Source organism: Microcaecilia unicolor, chromosome 14, assembly GCF_901765095.1.
Source record: "Microcaecilia unicolor chromosome 14, aMicUni1.1, whole genome shotgun sequence".
Classification (NCBI taxonomy): domain Eukaryota; kingdom Metazoa; phylum Chordata; class Amphibia; order Gymnophiona; family Siphonopidae; genus Microcaecilia; species Microcaecilia unicolor.
The window spans coordinates 13,556,220-13,571,240 of record NC_044044.1 but is presented as its reverse complement, the minus strand read 5'-3'; positions in this window follow the sequence as shown (position 1 = coordinate 13,571,240).

The following is a 15,021-nucleotide window of genomic DNA, read 5'->3' as shown; positions in this document are numbered from 1 at the left end:
GCCCATTAGGGACAGAAAGTACCTGCAAAAATAGTATATGTAAAACCACTTTGATTGTATCTACAGAAAGGCAGTATAACAAGTGTGGAATAAATACAAACATAAACATTCACTATAACAGAGTAATGATTATGGTTTATGATTTATTAAAATCTGTTATACCACCAGCTTGAGCAGATCATGGCAGGTCACAGTACACTGCCTTCTCTCCTGTTCCATGGGCCACAGGGATCTTGATTTCACACAACACACTGTCCCTGCAGCTGCCTCCTTCCTCTACTTCAGTGCTTCTCAACCCAGTCCTAGGAGCACACCCAACCAGTCAGGTTTTTGGATGTCCACAATGAATATGCATGAGATAGATTTACATACCAAGGAAGCAGTGCATGTGAATCTATTTCATGCATATTCATTGTAGATATCCTGAAATCTCGACTGGTTGGGTGTGTCCTGAGCACTGGGTTGAGAACCAACTTGCATGCTTCCTGTTGAAAAGTAGAGCGAACAACAGGAGAACACATCGACGAATATCCAAAAGCAGCAAAAAATGGAGAGAAGACAACAAAAGTATCAACTTTGGGAGTATATGTAAGAAGATCCTACACAGGTGATTGTCCAGGAAGAAAACCTTTATTGGCACCAAAATGGACCCGACATGGGACCCTGTTTCGGTGGCAGTGGTGTTCCTTGGTTGGCTGCCACGTGGGGCAGATGATTGGTGCCATACCCCCTCCTCCCCCACACACACACCAGGATGCAGCATCGTCCCCCCCCCCAGGTGCAGCATCTCCCCTGATGCAGCGTGTCCCCCCCTGGTGCATCACCTTCAAATAACCCCCGGTTGCATTGCTCTTACCTTCTAGGGTGCTGGGAGCACACCGCCCCGCCCTCAGAACGCCACTGTTCGATGGGATAACCCGCCTGCCTCAGGGGTCATAGAAACACTTGTAGGTATATAGGATATGGTGTAAGCATATAATCCTGGAGCGAAAGACACATATGAATGTGGACAAGTGTAGCTCACAAAATAGTGCAGAAAATGGCAAGGCTTGCACTATTTTGTGAGCTACAGCAATTACAGCAGTAAAAATATTCAAATAACAATATTTATTTATTTATTGCATTTGTATCCCACATTTTCCCACCTCTTTGCAGGCTCAATGAGGCTTACAATACATCATGATAGGTGGAAATATAGTAGAAAATAGACATTAGGTGTTACAGAAAGATTTTGGATAACATGATAATGATAAAACATGGTATTAGTGTAACAAGCAGATGTTGTAAGACAGTTCTGGATATCTGTGTAGGAGATCACATTTGTTGATCCTCGTGGTATGCCTTGTTAAAGAGATGGGTCTTCAATAGTTTGTGAAAGTTAGTTAGTTCATAGATCGTTTTTAAGCTGTGCGGCATCGCGTTCCAGAATTGTGTACTCAGGTAGGAGAAGGTTGACGCATGCGTTAGTTTGTAATTTAGACCTTTACAGCAGGGGCGTATCTGGACTCGGGCGGTAGGGGGGGGCCAGAGCCAGAGGGAGGGGGCACATTTTAGCCCCCCCCCCCCGGCGCCACCGACCCCCCCCCCGCCATTTCCGGACCCCCCCCCCTCGCCACCAATGACACCCTCCCCCGCTGCTGTCACTTACCTTTGCTGGCGGGGGACCCCAACCCCCCGCCAGCCGAGGTCCTCTCTTCCATGCAGGCTGCGCCGCTGCAAGTTTCAACGCTTCCTGTTCTTCTGAGTCTGATGTCCTGCACGTACAACGCGCAGGACGTCAGACTGAATTCCAAATTCTGAGTCTGACGTTCTGCACGTTGTACGTGCAGGACGTCAGACTCAGAAGAACAGGAAGTGTTGAAACTTGCATCCTGCACGGAAGAGAGGACTTCGGCTGGCGGGGGCTTGGGGTCCCCGCCAGCAAAGATCAGCGACGGGTTGGTGGCGGGCGGGAGGGAGGGGGAGGTGGAGAGGGTCTGTGGTAGGGGGGTCCAGGGCGAAATCTGCGGGGGCCCAGGCCCCTGTGGCCCCACGCAGATACGCCCCTGCTTTACAGTTGGGGAAGTGAAGATTGAGGAATGTGCGGGATGATTTTTTAGCATTCCTGGGTGGTAAGTCTATCAGGTCTGACATGTAGGCTGGGGCATCTCCGTGGATGATTTTGTGAACTAGGGTACATGCATATGTTGCTTGTGAGGTTGTGGATGTATGGTGTGGATAGTTATGGGGGTAGGTTTTGGGGTTGGGCAGATGGGATTATAGGAAAGTTATGAGGTAGTTTTTGAGAGTGGGGCAGTTTGGGGGGTACTGGAGCAGCTGTGAGGGTAGTTTTGAGAGTAGGTGAAGTTTGGGGATGGTTAGGCAGTTAAGGGAGTAGTTTAGGGGCAGGAACAGTGTGGGTGCTGGAGCAATTGTGAGCTGTAGTTTTGGGAGGTGGGGAAGTGTGAAGAGTAGTTTAAAGGAGGGGCAGTGTGGGAATGATGAGACAGCTGCAGGGGATAGTTTGGAAGGGTTAGGCAGCCTAGGAATGCTGGGGCAGTTGTAGGAGGTAGGGGACATTTCAGGGAGTCAGGGCATTTGTGTGGAAGTGTTTTGAGGTGGGCCAGTTTGGGGGTATTGGGACTGTTACAGGGGCAGTTTGAGGGGGTGGGCAGTTTGAGCATAATTTAGGGAGGCAATGAGGTTGGCTGGCTCAGGATTTTATTAACACATTCCTTTTCAGATTCATACAAATGTTTTTGTGTGCAGCTGGCTCCTGGGCTGCAATTTGGTGGCTGAAAAGTTCATAGTGCACTTTTTTTTTTAATCTCAATCTTCGTTTATGATCTGTACAAGTGTCCTTCTGTGGGCAAGTGATTCACTAGATACAGTCAATTGGAATGAAGGAATATGGCACTAACCTTGTTGAAGATGCCATTCACAGACTATTTTATTGCCTTACATTAAACTTTTGACCACAATGCTTTGGCTCTTTTGTTACAAATACCCACTCAGAAGACAAAGGAGAGGATGTTAAAAAATAATCCACCCCGGGTATCAGATATCCTAGGTACGCCACAGGCAAGGTGCATCACACAAAGCTGAAGAGAAAGAGGTTCAGAAAAAGTTGCCCTAAATAACCACTGAAGGGATAAAGGCATGAACCTCCCCCCCTTACTCCCCCTGGAGTAGCCTAGTGATTGGTGCAGTGGACTGAAGAGAAGGGGACCCAGGCCCATAATCCATTCCAACTGTTACACTTGTGATGGAAAGTGTGAGTTATTCAAAACCCACCAAAAACTTACTGTACCCATATACAGGTGATATCTGCAGACATAACGGCTATTGTAGCAGTGGCGTAGCTACGTGGGGCCTGAGGGGGCCGGGGCCCCTGCAGATTCACCCCAGGACCCCCCTCCCGGCGAACCCGCCCCCGCCGCCGCCTACCTTTACTTTTGCTGGTGGGGGATCCCACTCCCCGCCAGCCGACGTCTTCTCAGTCCTTCCTGCTCTTCAATTTGTTTGCTGACGTCCTGCACACGTAATTGTACGTGCAGGACGTCAGACTCAGAGAATCTGACGTCCTGCACGTACAATTACGTGTGCAGGACGTCAGCAAACAAATTGAAGAGCAGGAAGCGACTGAGAAGAAGACGTCGGCTGGCGGGGAGTGGGATCCCCCGCCAGCAAAAGTAAAGGTAGGCTGCAGCGGCGGCGGGTTCGCGGCGGGAGGGGGGGCGGCAATGTTGGCGGTGGGGGGGCGGCGCCGGGGAGAGGGCTAAAATGTGCCCCCTCCCCCCGGGCTCTGGACCCCTCACCCACGGAAGGCTGGCTACGCCCCTGTATTGTAGTGGTGTATAGTTTGGTATATTAGGTTTTGGTAAATCTCTCTTATCTGCACCCTTCTCCTCCACTGCTAACTCCAGACTCCGTTCCTTTTATCTTGCTGCACCATATGCCTGGAATAGACTTCCTGAGCCGGTACGTCAAGCTCCATCTCTGGTCGTCTTCAAATCTAAGCTAAAAGCCCACCTTTTTGATGCTGCTTTTAACTCCTAACCCTTATTCACTTGTTCAGAACCCTTATTTTATCATCCTCACTTTAATATTCCCTTATCTCTTGTTTGTCCTGTTTGTCTGTCCTAATTAGATTGTAAGCTCTGTCGAGCAGGGACTGTCTCTTCACGTTCAAGTGTACAGCGCAGCGTATGTCTAGTAGCGCTATAGAAATGATGAGTAGTAGTAGTAGTCTTTGGGATTCCAGAATCTTGCTTCTCTTTGGGATTCTGCACAGAATCTTGCTACTGTGGGATTCCAGAATCTTGCTACTCTTTGGGATTCTGCACGGAATCTTGCTACTGTGGGATTCCGGAATCTTGCTACTCTTTGGGATTCTGCACAGAATCTTGCTACTGTGGAATTTCGGAATCTTGCTACACTCTTTGGGATTCTGCACGGAATCTTGCTACTCTTTGTCTTTATCCCTTACTTGTCCTGTTTGTCTGTCCTAATTAGATTGTAAGCTCTGTCGAGCAGGAACTGTCTCTTCATGTTCAAGTGTACAGCGCAGCGTACGTCTAGTAGCACTATAGAAATGATAAGTAGTAATAGTAATAGTAGTTTTGGAGGGCTCACCATACAATAGAAGGGGGTAACAGTGAGATGTGTACCTGGGAGCTTTTATATGAAGCCCACTGCAGTGCCCCTTTGGGTGCCCCACTGCTTTTCTGGGATTTCTGTATGGTCAGTCTACTAAGAATGCTGGCCCCAGACATCCCAATGGCTTGATTTTATGCGTTTTTCCCTTTTGATGTGTTTTTTTTTTTTTCAAGAATGGTCACAAAAGAAAAATGCACTAAGCGCAAAACGTCTAAAACTGTCTAGGAAACAAACATTTTCAAAACAAAAACATAGACGTTTTTCAGGTTTGAGCTTGATTTTTGGACATTTTCAGCAAAACGTCCAAAGTTGGGTTTAGACGTCATATCGAAAATACCCTTCCACGTGTCTTTATAAAGTACTTGGGATTAAACTGGCAGAAAATGCAGCTGGATTGATGCTGTGGACATTCACAGCAGCTCGAGATCAGATGTAACTGTACATGTGTACAATCTACGCGCCCATGTATTTTATTTTTTTTAAACATGCACATTTTGCTATAAGAACATATACGTTGTCACACTGGGAAAGGCCAAAGGTCCATCAAGCCCAGTATCCTGTTTCCAACAGTGGCCAATCCAGGTCACACTTCACCCCAACTTTGCCCCTGAATATGCCTTCACACAGGTCGCATAGAAGTACACCTGTAGCCCCGGGGTACTTTTATTAAGGCCCTTTTATGCTAAAAAAAACAAAACAAGTAATATAATACATGCCGAAAAAGTTTATAAAATTACCTCCTGTAATGCCCCAGTAATTACAATATCAGGAAACAAGGATCAATGCTTGCATGCCACCTTATATTTTTCTTCACCATTTTGTAAGACGCTACAAAAAGAACGTAGCTGATTCAAAACGTCCTTACTATAGCAGCCTAATAGGTCAAGATGACCTTGACAACCAAAACTTTTTCTCCTTAGTTAAAAAAGTAGCTTTCACTAATGATGATAAACATTCACAGAAAACATGTCCCACTGCCCAAGACCTAGCTGATCATTTTGCCAATAAGATCCTCCAAATTGGGGAGTCACGTGATGCCTGCTACCTGAGCAGCAGCGAGGGAGAGAGGCTCCTCAAGCAACCTGCCAAAACCAGCTAAAAATAACGGATTCACTTCGGAAGGCGAACCGTAGACTGAACCAGTACTTACCTTAAGCTGCTGGGCTTGTGATCCACACTTTTTTGGGAACCCGTGGCGAGGCATGCCCACGAGGACAGAGAAAAAAGCGAAGATTCCGCAGGGGCCAGATTTGCACAAGATGGCGGAGGCGCAGCAGATGCAGAGCCCGCTCTCCATACATCACCAGAGTGGGTACAAGAAATCTCACGATCGGTCTCTGCAGCGTTGGAGGATAGGTTTACTAAGTTGCAAGCCGCAGTTGAGGGAATTAATGAAAAACTTGACTCCCACACGTGGCGCATAACGGAGGTGGAACAATGAGTGTCAACGGGGGAGGACAAGACGAAGGCTATGGTAGCCCAAATAACTACGTTGCAGAAAGAGGTGGGAGACCTAAGGGACTGAATAGAAGAATAAAATGATTTGCACTTTTTTGACCACTGAAAAGCCAGTTATGACCCATGAACTGCATAAGGCTCAGATTTAAAGATGCCTAAAAGCTGCACTTCTCTGTACTCTTACTAACAGCTGTGGAAGCTGTGATTTGAGGTCATGCTGACTCTACAAGGAGCGATCTCTTCCCCCTCCCCGGCAGAGCTAACAGAACTGGTGCCACTGTTTCTACACCACAAGGATGCTAACTCTGTATACACAGTTTGTACATGAAGATGTGTTGAGATTAACAATAATAAGGCCTTGGTGCTAGGGGGATTCCTGTAATGTAATGGTGTCTACAATCCTCTGTAAAAGAACCTTGGAAATGCTGAGTTCCATAAACATTGTCCCATGTTCCATAACATTCAGATAGTGTGTTCCATTTTATGTAAACAATAAAGTAAGACAGAAATTAGCTGAAATTGCAAGTTGTAGACTGGCTGGGAGGGGGATTGATGCACAGTCCACTGTATATAAGGCACTACTGTGCTGTATTAGACAGAGGCTGAGATCATCAACAGTGAGTGCATCTTTACCACAGTGATATCTCTTCCTGTCATAACAAATATTGCTATTTGTTATGGCCTAATTACTTTGCCTAATTACGCTGTCTAATTGCTCTGATTACTTTGCCTGATTACCTTGCCTGATTACTTTGTCTAATTGCTCTACTGCCTGATTGCTTTGTTATCATCTATAATGAAATAAAGACTATCCCTCTAAAAGGAAAATAGCTTCTGTCTTTTCTGTCACCCCATATCTTGGGGAGGCTGGCTGGTCCATTGTATCTTGGATGGGTATAAGGAGATAAAACCCCTATTTTGCCCCATATTTCTAAATTGTATATTTCTTATAGTAAGTAGATATATCAGAGAAATAATTCCCACATAATTACAGCCCTCACTGATACTAGGTTGTCAGAGGGGGCCATGTAAGAACAGACTCCACTAAACAGAAGGAACAATCTGAGAGTTGTCGGGCTACCGGAAGCAGTGATGGACAAAAACTTATATCAGTTCTTTGACACATGGCTCCCGGAGCGCTTGGGCCTTCTGGGTGGAGAGTATAATTTTTGCTGTGATTGAGCACTCCATTGATTTTGCTGTGATTGAGCACGGAATGATACCGTGACCAAGCCTAGAGCAGCAAATGCTCATTTTACTAACTGGCAAGCGAAAGAACAGTTACTAAAAGCATACCGGGCCCAAGCATCTGTGGAATATGAAGGGCACAGGCTGCTCCTGTTTAACGACTACTCTACAAGGGTGGCATGTTGCGCAAGGCCATGGCGCCAACGTGAACGGCGCTGCACAAGGAATCCAGTTCACACTGCTCTATCTCGCCAAGCTGCGTGTCTGGCAGGGAGGTCAGACAGTTCTTTTACAGGGAGGGAGAGTAGGAAGGGGCTGGAGATCTGCTGGACAAGGGAGGAAGAGGAAGAAGGGACTGGAGGGAAGGGACACATGCTGGACATGGGAGGGAGAGGAAGAAGGGACTGGAAAGCTGCTGGGCAAGGGAGGAAGAGGAGGAGGGGACTGGATGGAAGGGAGAGAGCTGCTGGACATGGGAGGGAGAGGAGGAAGGGGCTGGAGAGCTGCTGGACAAGGGAGGAAGAGGAAGAAGGGACTGGAGGGAAGGGAGAGAGCTGCTGGACAAGGGAGGAACAAGGGACTGGAGGGAAGGGAGACAGCTGCTGGACATTGGAGGAAGAGGAGGAGAGGACTGGATGGAAGGGAGAGACCTGCTGGAGGAAGAGGAGGAGGGGATCTGGGTGGTAGGGTGAGAGCTGCTGGATGTGGGAGGAGGAAGAGGGGGCTGAAGAAAAAGAGCTGCTGGATGTGGGAGGAAGAGGAGGAGGGGATCTGGATGGAAGGGAGAGAGCTGCTGGATGTGGGAGAAAGAGGGGGAGGAGAACTGGAGGGAAGGGAGAAAACTGCTGGTATAGCACAAAGAGGAAGGGAAGGGAGAGATACCAGACCAAGGAGATGAAGGAAAAGGGAACAAATACTAAACCTACAGCGTGAGGGAGGAAGGGAGGGCAGGCAGGCAGGGAATCAAGCAACCAAACCAGACGCTGGAAAGGGGAGGGAGTGAGAGGGAGAGAAGCTGGATGGGGTAGGGTCAGAGAGGGTAGAGATATAATGGCACTGGGGACAAAGAGAGGGGAGAAGCTGGACAGAGAAATATAGGGACACAGAGTAAGGGAGATACTAAACATGGAGGAAGATAGAGGTACAGAGATGGAAGAAGATGAATAGTGGACATGGAGAGAAAGTAGAAATATCAAATGGACATGAGACCTTGGTGAGTGAGTTAAGAGAAGACAGAAGGATGTAGAAACCAGAGCCTGGGACCAACATGACTTGTAATATTTAGGGCACATTTGGGGGAAGCATATGTTTGTTGGCAGACCGTGGCTCAGTGGAGGATGAAGAGTGCACCCTCTTATATTTCCCCTAGCTCTCAATGTGGCCTGCAGCCACTGAGGCCAGCACTGCTACTCCCATTGATGTTTTTGGGAGTGGGGTAGGTGTGCAGTAGGAGTAGGGGAGTGGGCAGGGCATATTAGGTGGCAAGTGTTTCTCTAGTGCCCATCCATCCAACCTGTTGGCCCACCCAAAAATTGCCTTCTGGCTACGCCACTGGCACCAATCCAAGCTATTTTATAAATACAATGTGTTAGACTCTCTAGATAAGATTAAAAGGCTTTGTGCTACATGGAAGGACTTACCACTCTCACTGCTAGGCAGGGTGGCCCTGGTAAAGATGACACTTCTGCCTAAGTTGTTGTACCCCCTCCAGGTTGCATCCACCTGGGTGTTGAGGAGAGATGTGTTCTGTCCTCTGACAGTCTCGCACCGGTTTATAATGTGATCCTAAAATGTGTTTAATGCTTTTACTGTTATTCTCATTTCTAAGGACTTTCACTGCTGCAGTTTCCACTGCAAAGATACGGGAGCAATGCATTGTGTGTAATGTAGTTCACAGGCGATGCAGCCACACTTGCTTATCTGTATAAGAACTGGTATCATTAGTTGTGCTACTGTCTAGACCTCTTTTCTCTCTCAGACAAGCTTGGCTCCTTTGTCTACCTGCTATCATTTCCTGGTCAGTCTTACTATCTCTGTCCTGAGAGGTCAACCAGGTATGATGACCTTTCCCTCCAATCGAGAGCCGTCCTCTAGGACCACCCCTTGCTACCCGATGGCAGGCTCTGTCCCCATTGGTCTTTACTTGCCCCTCCCTGAGCCTGTGTGAGGCCTCCCTTCAGCCATGAGACATTCACCATCTTGCTACAGACATGAGGCATTCACCATTTTGCTTCAGACAGCACTGTCCTGCTGAAACTCCCTGCAATGAACTTGGTTTTTTACCTTGAAAATATCTCTTCCCTAATGAGATATCGCACATTCCAGTCACCCAGGTCTGAGATACTCCTATCTGCTCAACTATTTCTCACCTCCAACCACTGAAACAGCTCTCAGAATTACGGATTCTCTGTGCCCTGGGGCAACACTTCTGAACATCTGACTGTGAGTAAATTATCTGTGATTTATTCAAATAAAAGAGACTTCAGAAAAATAATAGAGACTTCAGGTGTGTTCCGGTGTGACAAGGTTATACTCCAAGATATTGAGACTTTAAGTTAACAAGAGTCTTGACAAGATGAGCATCTTTTTCGCTACCTGATCCACTTTTTTATATTGCAACAGAGAGGTGTGAGAATAGGCCATCAGAGGTTAATCTTGGATAAAAGTATGGGAGGCCTGGGCATCCCTGATCTTCGCCTGTATAATGTTGCAACTTTGATGCATTTTGTATTCGAGGGGATTAAGATGGATGGAAGAATGGAGTCGCCCTTTGTCCTAAAGGAAAAGTTCATAGACCATTATTAAATGGACTTGGGAGAAATCCACTATTTCTAGGATAAGCAGTATAAAATGTTTTGTACTTTTTTGGGATCTTGCCAGGTATTTGTGTCCTGGATTGGCCACTGTTGGAAACAGGATGCGGGGCTTGATGGACCTTTGGTCTTTCCCAGTATGTACTTCACAAATCTTTTACATATACCCCCTGGGACTCTCCCACAGGCTGCCTTCAAGTTGAGCTTCCTTCGACCATTAAGTAGGGCATGGTGCTGGTGGAGGGGGTCTCAGGGCTGGTCCTCTGATGCATCGTCCTTTTTGACTTTGGTGGGGAACAATGACTTCCCGGCAGGTATGGAGGGTTCATAGTTTCGGAAATGGCATGGGGAGGGATGTACACATATTGGACAGTTGCTATCAGTAGAGGGGGACTCTTTTCTCACTTTCACCAGGGTCAAAGAGAAGTGGGGACTATTAAACCACCATATGTTACAATACCTACAGGTTCGGCACTACTGGCTTTCCTTGAAGACTAGATATAACATGGACTGGATGTACGGGGATCTGGACAACATTCTTATTCGATTGCCCGTCTCATTGAATAGATTGTCCACATAGTACAAGATCTTAAAAATGACTATGCCAATGGACGGGATGGGGAAGTTGACGCAGCAGTGGAACGGGGATCTAGGCACTGAGTACACACGCACACAATTTAGCGAACTCTTTTCTACACTGTATGAAATGACTAAATCTGCAGAATTACAAGAGGTGCAATATAAAATATTGCACAGAGCCCATATGACCAGGGCAAAAGGAGCTCATTTGGGGCTCTGTTGTGGACACGCAGTTTGGATATGCTGGATAAATGAAAGGGCGGGAGGGAGGGGAGGAGAGGGGGGATGGGAAGTGCTGCATGAATGGGTGTCGGTGAGGAGGATGTTAGAGGGTGGATGTTGAGTTATAAGGTTAAGTGGAAGCGAGTTCATGTTCCGGGGGATGTATGGCTTATTAAAAAAGAAGAAAAAGTCAAGGCAGAGATACATGTATGTATTGACGGGTTGCAGAGCACATTTACAGTTTATTTTGGTACCTATGTTTAGTATGGTTTTTGTTACTTGATTTGATGTATGTTTGGCTCTCTATATTGACAAAGGAAAATAAAAAAAAAAGATCCTCCAAATCAGTGGTTTAGCAAGGGCGGGGCAGTGGGGGCAGTCTGCCCCGGGTGCACGCTGCTGGAGGGTTACTTCCTGTTCCGGGGCACAGGGATCAGGGAGCCAGTGGAGCCGACAGGCGCGCGGCTACTCTCTGCACCCTCCAGCAGCCAAGAGTGCACTGGGGGGGGGGGGGGGGGGGGGGCTTGATGCGCCGGGGAGCGAGATGTCATTGCACCGGGGGGGGGGGGGGGTTGATGCGCCGGGGGGGGGGTTGTCATTGCACCGGGGATGGGGTGTCGTGCTGCACCCTGGGGGGACGGACACCGCTGCATCTGGGGGGGGGAGTGGGCAGCGGCGATCCGCTCCGGGTGGCAGCTGACCTAGGATCACCACTGCTCCAAATTAGGTCTGAACTATCTAAAGCTACTCCAACAGAAGGAAATAGTCCAACCCGTAGTTCAGCCTCAATTGCAGGAGATGCTACAATACAAGGACTCAAAACTGGGAATCTATTCAACCACTGAGGTTGTAAGATCACTGCTGTTGAAATGCTCCCGAGCCAACTGCTCCCTGGATCAATGCCCATATTGATGGCGGCAGGGTGTATTGTTATGTATAACATGAGTATTATTTCTTTTTTTTTCCCCATGATATTTTATTTGTTTTAATATAGTGTTAACAACACAGAACAGTAAAGAAAAAGGCAAAATATGGTATTGCATAACAAAGAGAGTGTGCCAAGGAGATATACAAAGAGATCTACAAAAACAAAATTACCCTTAGTAGTAATTATCATCTAATTTGTCTCAGCAGCAATTGAAGCTAAATATGAAGCAACTGGCGACCATAAAACATTTGTCTTAATTATTGAATCTGTAAGACTAGCTGATGCCAATTCAAGTTTATGATATAACAAAACAGATTGCCACCAAAAGTGTCCGTTTAGTAACGAAGAATTTTTCCAATTAGTAAGGATCATAGTAACATGTAATATAGTAGATGACAGCAGAAAAAAAAGACCTTAACGGTCCATCTAGTCTGCCCAACAATTTAAACTCATATGTGCTACTTTATGTGTATACCTGACCTTGATTTGTTTCTGCCATTTTCAGGGCACGGGCCTTAGAAGTCTGCCCAGAACAAGGCCCACCTCCCCCCACTGGCTCTACCACCCAATCTCGGCTACTGTAATTAGAATATCAAATAGTCTACTACTATGAGGAGAGAAATTGAAATCTGGAGAGCAGGATTTAAAGATTACTAATGATGGAGTTAATGGAATGTTGGATTCAAATATTTTACAGATGACACACAAAATTGCTTTCCAAAATACTTGTATGAGAGGACACTCGAATATCATGTGCATTAATTTTCCAGAGGATAGATTACAGTGCCAGCAGGTACTTGTGGGTGATAAATGTGCAGAATGTAGCTTTCGTGGAGTCCATACAGATCTATGATTAGAAAAATACATAAAACTAGCAGCTGGTAAGGGTTTATGTTTGAACAATTTTTTATTGATGACATTCAAGCACAGCATTCATATGAATATATGCATCTATTACAATAGTATCGAATTATTCCTGATACACTTCGACTTTGAAAACCATCATCAATTTTTATATTAACTGTTCCCTAACCCCCTATCTCCCCCCCCCCCCAAAATAGAAATTCTGCCATTGCACAATGGTCTCCAAGGGCCTTAACTCTGATAGCCCTTCGATACCAAACAGTCACGTGTTACTTCTTATACAATTGTGATGACATTACCCCCTAGGACTTACTTTCAACAATATTTATAAATGTTCAACACATAAGAACAGTGCATTTCCAATGAATTTAACCATCCAATACACAAAGTGTCTCGACATACTTCAGTACACCATATTCCAAATATTTTTCAGTCCGCTTTCCTCCCCTTACCACCCTCTACCCATCCCCAACTTCCACCCCCTCCCCTCCCCTTCTGTCAACTTATGAAATAATAGCCTGCTCAGGAATAGCAATACTCATTGTCTCCCTAACTGTAAAACATGACCTCTTAAGAGGAGTAATCCTGGTAAACATAACTACAACTTACCCACAAACTCCCCCTTCTCCTTTACTGCTCCCCATAGCCCCGTTACCCCCGTCTTCCTCCATTCCCCTATCCCAACCCCCCATCCCAAAGCACTGCTTAAAGTTTTATATTTAACCTCATTTATTCCATGGGAGCCTATTCAAAATGTGACTCCTCGTCCGTGGTGAAATGGTGTTGATATAAGTCAACCACACTGCTAGGAACCTCTGCTGCCTTCCCGGCGACAAACCTGCCCCTCTAGATTGCTAGTAAGGGTTTAGTAAGGGGAAACCATAATTTGTCTTTGTGCTCTTTGGAAAGGGTAAGACTCAGATCATTTTCCCATGTTTGTAAAAGAGTATTATAATTTGTATATATTGAAGACAAAAAAAAGTTTATACAAGGCAGATGCTACATGTCCATTTGTCAGTAAAGTTTCAGAAAGTTGAAAAATAGTGGGGTATTATTTCATAAGTATTATTTCTATTCAGTTGCATTGTTTGTGTAATAGTTAGAATTGTGTACTGGGGCTTCCCCCTCCCTATATAGTTTGTAACTTCCTGTGATTGACTCCTTGTGAGCTTTCCTATTGGCTCTTAGGCCTGAGCTAGGGACAGCCCTTCCTCTCTGCACTTGGGGGCTGTGCAGTGTTTCCAGGTGGGCGGTTTTCCGCGACCCGCCGCGGAAAATTTTTGCCCGCGGCGGGTCCCGGTTTTTTGGGCTTCTTTTTTTTCTTTTCCGCGGTTTTCAGGCGGTTTTTTCGGCCGCGGGGGGTGGGGTTAGTGACGTTCTGGGCGTGGCCGATGACGGGGGAGGCGGGGCCGATGACGGCGGGGGCGGGGTTGATGACGGCGGGGGCGGGGGGGATGACGCGGGGGTGGGGGTGTCAGGGGTGGGGTTTGAGTTTGGGCGGGTTTTGGCCTGTTTTTAGGCTGGATTGGGTGGGAAAAAAATTTTCCACCTGGCAACCCTGGGGCTGTGTGAGAGAACCCAGTTTTCCTAGCATGCTTTGGTGATCAGCAGCTATTCTAGGGGGCTGATCCCTCCTTAATCTACTGTAATTCCATCAAGATGTTTCACCTTACCCAAGTTGTTCCCCATTTATTTTCTCTGAGTTCTCCCCCTTATTTTCCTTGAGTGATATTGGTTTTCCTCTCGGCTGGGCAGAGGTTCTGGCTATCTCCTTGCCTCTGAGGTGGTTAGGTACAGACTGTGTGTGCAGAAGGCCACAATTTTTTTAAAAAGCAATTGAACTGTAAATTGGATTTTCTTTGTTTATTCTGAGTACTACAATAAAGAAGATTTTCTTAAGAATTTTTAGAGTGTACTGGTAAAACTTCTACTTGAGGATGGTTTATGCTGACTGTTTAAGCTACATTACACTTTGCCTAGGAGGGCAGTATGTAAGCAATTGCCATCATTATTACTATTGTCATCTATATAAATAAAAATGTAAATGTTCGTTTGTTCAAAATCTTAAATCTCCGAAAGTTCTTCATCGATTGCTTTCAAATTTGGACACAACGTTGCATTTGAATACGCGCATGTTTTTATATACCTACTATTATATAGATGTCACAGCTGTCGAGTACGGCGATCGCGTTCTGCAGCTTCAGATCTGCTTCATTCTCAACAGAATCAACGCGACAGGCTAAGAGTGGCTTCAATCTCTGAAAGTTCTTCACCGATTGCTTTGAAATTTCGACACAACATTGCATTCGAATACGCTTGTTTTTTTATATA